We start from the raw sequence: 7,443 nt of genomic DNA, 5'->3' as shown, positions 1-7,443 counted from the left end.
AGTAACTACTCTAAATGCATGTGCCTTAGTCATTAGTTACTCAGGAACTACTCTAAACGTATGTGCCTTAACATTTGTCCTTCATTAGTTCCTCAGTAACTACTCTAAATGGATGTGCTTTAGTAATTAGTTTTTCAGTAACTACTCTAAATGTATGCGCCTTAGTCATTAGAACTGATGCTGAATGCCAATGTGTATCCAAGGTTTTCCTAGTAGTGTAAATGCCAACCACTACTGTGCTGTTAGTGTAAGCGTAGAATAAAACAGAAACATTGAAATTGGGAAATAATAAATGTGCATAAACAAATGTTGGCACGCTAGCTGAGGCTAAAAGTTGTGTTTCACTGGAAGACTTTATGACTTTTTGCATATTTTCCCTTTTTTTCTCCCACACTGGAGCAGTCAATTCCCCTGTAAGCTATCGTTGGAGCTGCTATGCTGATTCTTCCTCCCACTGTTGGCCCGGGGAGGGTGGAAACAACGTGTGCACTGACCTGCTCCAGCTGCTTGCTTTTACCTGTGCAGGAGGAACGTGGACCATGGATGGACGCACCAACGATAAACCATAAACCATAAACCATACGGGGTTCTGTTGATTGGACGGGATGCATGTCAGTCAGGGTGGCAGCTCAAGAACAACACGTATGTATCAACACTTAAGACAATCATACTACTCATACATTGCTTTGTACACATAAATAAAAAACAAATAAATACTACATTACCGTCATCAGCAGCTAGAGGGCGCTCTGGGTCAATTCGATGTGACGAAGGATGAGATCGGGAGATCGGTGAACTTGCTGAGCGGTGAGTTTCACTTCATATTACCTGTAATAATTACTCTATGGATGATCTTTATGTCAGATACTACCAAAATTAATAAAAGAATAATAATAATGCATTCTCTCTTTATAAAGACAATAATGCTTAATTTAGACTGACACTGACCAAACATAAGACAATATGGAATATAAGACCTTAGCCAGGAGAACATCCACCAGCTTAGTGGCCATCTACATCTCTAATCATGAAACAAAGGAGGAAAAAAAAACCCCACACACCCACTCAAAAACTTAGTATGGCCTCTCTTTCATGATTGAATTCTCTCATAACCGTTTCCTTGAATGCCCTCTAGGAAGACAGTATGGTAGAATGGCGCCCTCTAGTGGCCACATTTATTCTACTATAACACACTGAGTCATGTTATGTGCAGTATGTTTTTTTTTTTTTTTTTTTTTTTTTTTTTTAAACCAAATATTTTGTTTTTGTGTTTCAATTTTGTGAACTGATATTTTCTTGCATCTAATTTGGCTGCTACTTTTTTTTTAAATAAATATTAATAAGCAAAATAGGTGAGTTTGAAAATGCGTTTGTTAAAATAGTGTGTTTTTAAATTCTGTTCACAAAAATTCTACATAAAAAATATAATGTAAAAAAAAATCAATTAATATACAATTTTGCTTAAAATTTCTCTGAATAAAAATCAATGAGCAAAATTTTACAAAATTCTGTGTAAAAAAAAATAATAATTATGATGAAATGAAAATAAAATTCATATCACAAAAATTCACCGAAAAAAAAAATCAGTGGAATTAAAAAATATGTTAAAAAAATGCAACAATGATGAAGATTTAACTCAACAAAAATCCATAAACAAAATTAGCACGTTTAAAAATTCAGTTCACAATAGCTCAGTGCAAAAACATTCAATTATCATTAAATAAAAATGTATAAGCTAAATAAACATTTATTTACAAATTTTTGTTGAACTACAGATAAAAATTGTGTACACAAAAAACACATTTAAGGTTTTTGTAAGACCCGTATCACCTTTTTTTTTTTGCACTGAGCTTTTCTAAACTGACATAAACACCACATTTTAATCAACTGAATTTCAAAAAAACATGCCTACACATTTTTTTCTTTTATCATTTTCGCTTTTATGCTGCATGGGAGCTATTTCCATCATAACCAATCATAATCCAAGAAATGAAATCCTTTCATGGAAGCCGTCTCATTGAGGCGACACCTCAGCTGGGATAGACTATCATTTCCTTCCAAGAAACGCCCCTCTTGGGCGGGAACGACAACTTGAGGTTGACCTCTGACCCCAATAGCAATTCCATCCATCTGACACGCATTTACAGCGAAACAAAAAGTATTTAGAGAAAAGAGCCTTGCCTCCTTCTCTGCACGAGCAACCGTTCCAGGAAGACGAGCTTTAAACATGCAATCCATGTTATTCCTATGAACCTTACTTTCACTTTCACTCTGACAAAGGCTCGCCGGAGAGGCTCTCTTCTTGGTCTCCAGTGTGGGGCTCCCAGTTGAGCACATAAGGAAACTTAATGTGCAGCTTCAGGAAAATAGACCAGTGAAAAAAGGGGCGAGATTTCATGTTCATTTGTGTTGCTAAACTGCTAAAAGTGTCCGTTTTTATTACCGTTAATGTGTTAATTCCCTATCATATACTTTCTATTCTTTCTTTTCAACATTTGCTTCAATAGCATGAAAATTAAATGTATAGAAAGTTCACAAAAATTCTACATAAAAAAAAATTATGTACAAAAAAATCTATTAAATCAATTAAAATACAAGTAAAAATATCCTTAAAATTTAAAATAAAACTTGGAATAAAAATCAATGAATAAAATTTTATAAAATTCTGTGTAAAAAAATAAATTATGATGAAAATATGATTAGACAAAAGCACAATTAAAAATTATGTTTGTTAAAATAGTTTAAAATTTTGTCTAAAATAACATTCAGTATAAAATAATTCCATTATGCTGAAAATGTAATTGAATTCGAAAAAAATCATAATTAAAATGCTATGTATAAAAATCCAGTTGGTGTTTTAAAATTCAGATCGCAAAAATTCGCCCCAAAAAAATCAGTAAAAAAAATGCAAATATGATGAAAATTTAATTCTTTAATAAAAATCCATAAGCAAAATTAGCATGTCTAAAAATTCAGTTTGTTGAACTACAGATCTGACACGAAAGTTGCTGAATTTCATTTTTCCGGTCAAACATTATAAATCGCAGGCACAGCAGCTTGAGAAAAATGTAAATATGGTTTATAACATTATTAGAGCCCTCTGAACACAAAACAACACCCCTATGGTCACCTTTTTCAAATCTGCTGAACTAACTTCAGTGATGTCGAAATCCGTTTATGTTTAGTAAAGATTTCTTCTTTATAAATTGAATATTTTCATACGTTTATGACCTAAATGTGGTTTATAACATTATTAGAGCCCTCTGAACATAAAATAACACCCCTATGGTCACCTTTTTCAAATCTGCTGAACTAACTTCAGTGATGTCAAAATCCATTTATGTTTAGTAAAGATTTCTTCTTTATAAATTGAATATTTTCATACGTTTATGACCTAAATATGGTTTATAACATTATTAGAGCCCTCTGAACATAAAATAACACCCCTATAGTCACCTTTTTCAAATCTGCTGAACTAACTTCAGTGATGTCGAAATCCATTTATGTTTAGTAAAGATTTCTTCTTCATAAATTGAATATTTTCATACGTTTATGACCTAAATGTGGTTTATAACATTATTAGAGCCCTCTGAACATAAAATAACACCCCTATAGTCACCTTTTTCAAATCTGCTGAACTAACTTCAGTGACGTCGAAATCCATTTATGTTTAGTAAAGATTTCTTCTTTATAAATTGAATATTTTCATACGTTTATGACCTAAATGTGGTTTATAACATTATTAGAGCCCTCTGAACATAAAATAACACCCCTATGGTCACATTTACACTCCTGGAAAATGCTTAATTTAGGCTCAAAACACAGAATAATTATATGCCGCAGTCAGGCGCAAAACACAAAGGAACCATGACGGTCATAAGACAAAATACATAAGACATAAATAAAAAAATAATAATGTTGCTTTAAATGTCAGACAGTCGGGGGTTCAGAGTTGAGTTTTAGCTTGTTGTGGTCGCAACAGTAGCCGTGTTAAGGATTGTGTTTTCAAACCTGCAATAAAAGTCTGGTGCTTGTGTGTCTCACCACAACATTACAGTTGATGGTCAATTGTCCATAAGTTCCATAACTTCAACTAAGCTTCAGCAGTTCACAGAAAGAAGACTTTCACATTCTGTGACTTTCACATTCTGTGATTGCGCAACAGATGATTATCTGCGATGGCGCCCGGTGACAGAGAAGGTCAAAAATGCCCCAGTAAATTCCTTCGTACTCCTGACAATAATCAGTACTTCTTCAGCGAACGTGTTGCTTCTCTTTTCGTAACGCGGCTCCGCTTCCACTTCTCTAATAACGTAAAAACCCACATGTTCCTAAACTGGTTTCGCAGGTACAATTTGCATTTAAAAAAAAAAAATGTCTGTGGTTTTCTTGCTGTTTCTATTTAAAAATAATAGCTCGGTGGTCAAGCCGTGGCACGAAACACAAACAAAGCACATATCTTAAATTTATGATCGTCATAGTGAAAGTACAGGCTTGCCGAGGCCACGCCCCCCCCTGAGTAAACAACACATGTGAAATGGAGGTGGGAGGAGCCTATTGTAAAGAACTCGAACCAAAAAGGGGATGATAAAAAACGCACACAAACGCACCACAGTGACGCCGCATCCAAACAGAAGCCCGCAATGAGGATGATGACCGTGCAGAACGTACTGTACCTCCGGACTCGAACTGACGTCAAACCCCCCCCAGGAGGAAGCATCCATCCCTTCCAGTGACGCCACAAGACTTCAAGGAAGAATTTCCATTTCTAAACAAGGAAATGGAAAACAGTTTCAGTTGGTTTTTTTACACATGAGAACGGAGGTTTGTTTGTTCTGCTGGTGGTCACATGACAATAAACAGTCTACTAGGGTCTCGAACTGGCGGCCACATTTTCCAGTGCTCTTTTTTTTTTTTTTTTTTTTACACTTTTATCAAGTAATATTTACACTCTTATTGCAGTCATTTTAATTAATTGTATTATTTTTACACTTTTCTTTAAGTCATTTTGATTTTGTATTAGATTTTATTATTTTGACACTTTAGTAATTTTCATCAATAATTTTTTTACACTTTTGTGAAGTAATTTGTATTATTTTGATTAGATTTTTTTCACTCAAGTTAAGTAATTTGTATGATTTAGATTTTATTTTTTCCATTTAAGTAATTTGTATTATTTAGATTTTATTTTATTTTTACACACAAGTTAAGTAATTTGTATTGTTTTGATTTTATTTTTTTCCATTTAAGTAATTTGTATTATTTTGATTTGATTTTTTCACTCAAGTTAAGTAATTTGTATGATTTAGATTTTAATTTTTTCCATTTAAGTAATTTGTATTATTTAGATTTTATTTTATTTTTACACACAAGTTAAGTAATTTGTATTGTTTTGATTTTATTTTTTCCATTTAAGTAATTTGTATTATTTTGATTTGATTTTTTTCACTCAAGTTAAGTAATTTGTATGATTTAGATTTTATTTTTTCCATTTAAGTAATTTGTATTATTTAGATTTTATTTTATTTTTACACACAAGTTAAGTAATTTGCATTGTTTTGATTTTATTTTTTTCCATTTAAGTAATTTGTATTATTTTGATTTGATTTGATTTTTACACACAAGTTAAGTAATTTGTATTGTTTTGATTTCATTTTTTCCATTTAAGTAATTTGTATTATTTTGATTTGATTTTATTTTTACACACAAGTTAAGTAATTTGTATTCTTTTCATTTTATTTTTTTTACACATGAGTAATTTTTACTACTTGATTGTATTTTTTTTACACTTAAGTTATGTAATTTTTATTATTTTGATTTAATTATTGTTTACACTTTAGTTAAGCAAGTTGTGTTTTTATTATTTGTCTACTTTTTCTTACACTTTCCTTATGTAATTGTATTTTTTTATTTATTTGCATTATTTTTTTACTTTTATTTCTGTCATTTTTATTTTTACACTTGTCATTTTCCTTATGATTTTCTTTACACATTGTCATTTTTTTTACATTTATTTATTTATTAATTGTATTTATTTATTTATGAATTTGTTTATTTGTTGATATAATAATATGTGTAATTTACCATATTGACTTTGCCAATGCATTTGTATAATAAAAAATATAATACACATAATTACTTGCCCAAAGAAGAATTAAGGCATTTTGTCAAAGAAATGAGGAAGCATATAAATAACGCAAATAGATAGATAATGCAATGCAGTCAACTAAACATGATAAAGACGACAACATCACGTATGTCATATGTCATGGAGGAACACAGGAAAAGCCTGATTCGGTCAGACGGTTTCGGTTAGAGTGGGACCTTCCAGAACGGATTAATGATACTAATTAAGGTTCTGCTGTATTCCTCCTCTTATTGTGACTTGTGTTTCTGTTTAAGCCCCGCCCTTCCAGCGCCGTCATCGGCTCTTTTGTCACTTCTTCATCAGCCTCATGGAACATTAGTATATCACCATGACTGAACACAATAAGCCAGGCCGAGCAATGGAGTATAATTAAGGGCTCATGGGGTGGAAAAAGCTTATTAAATTATTATTATTAAATTGTAGATGACTATCATGTAGCATGTAAAAGAATGCAAGATAAACGTCAGCCATGTGTGTATTATTGGATTCTATTTAGGATTGCTTCGATGCAGCTAAATTAGCAAACCAACAATATTATTATTACAATATTATTTTTTTCACCTGCCGTGCCTCTAATATTTACGCTCTGCACGCTGTTTACCTCAGCGTCTCATAAATACAACAAGCACACAACGTTTGTGTCCCCGTTTCACAGAAATGAAACCTAAGGAATACACCGTGTCAGACAGCTTCCATGCAAAACACATGCTCAAGGGCACAGGCGGCATGTCAAACATGAAAGTCTGCAACTTTGAAGTGAGCCTAAACCAAAACCATCAACCAAACCATCCATTCAACGCCTTGATGATTTTACATCTACTGTTCCATACGCTGAGGTCAATAATATTCTACATAAATTGAAGTTATATAACATATATCATGTCTAAAAGTGAAGTCATTTCAGCCTGGTGGCCAGCCAATCACAGGGCACATATAGACAAACAACCATTCACACTCACATTCATACCTATGGACAATTTGGAGTCGCTAATTAACCTAGCATGCATGTTGTTGGAATAATTTTACTTTATTTTAGTTTTATTGTGTACAAGATTCATTGTTGTACGTTCCCCCCTTCTCCCTCAAGTGCACATTCATTCATTTTCTACCGCTTATCCTCACAAGGATTGTGGGGGTTGGGGGTGCTGGAGCCTATCCCAGCTGTCTTCTTCGGGTGAGAGGCACAGGGTACACCCTGGACTGGTGGCCAGCCAATCACAGGGCACATATAGACAAACAACCATTCACACTCACATTCATACCTATGGACAATTTGGAGTCGCTAATTAACCTAG

The sequence above is a fragment of the Doryrhamphus excisus genome, linkage group LG16 (assembly GCF_037039965.1).
Source record: "Doryrhamphus excisus strain RoL-2023G ecotype Guam linkage group LG16, RoL_Dexc_Guam_v1.1, whole genome shotgun sequence".
In the NCBI taxonomy this organism is placed as follows: Eukaryota; Metazoa; Chordata; class Actinopteri; order Syngnathiformes; family Syngnathidae; genus Doryrhamphus; species Doryrhamphus excisus.
This window is presented reverse-complemented; position numbering follows the sequence as displayed.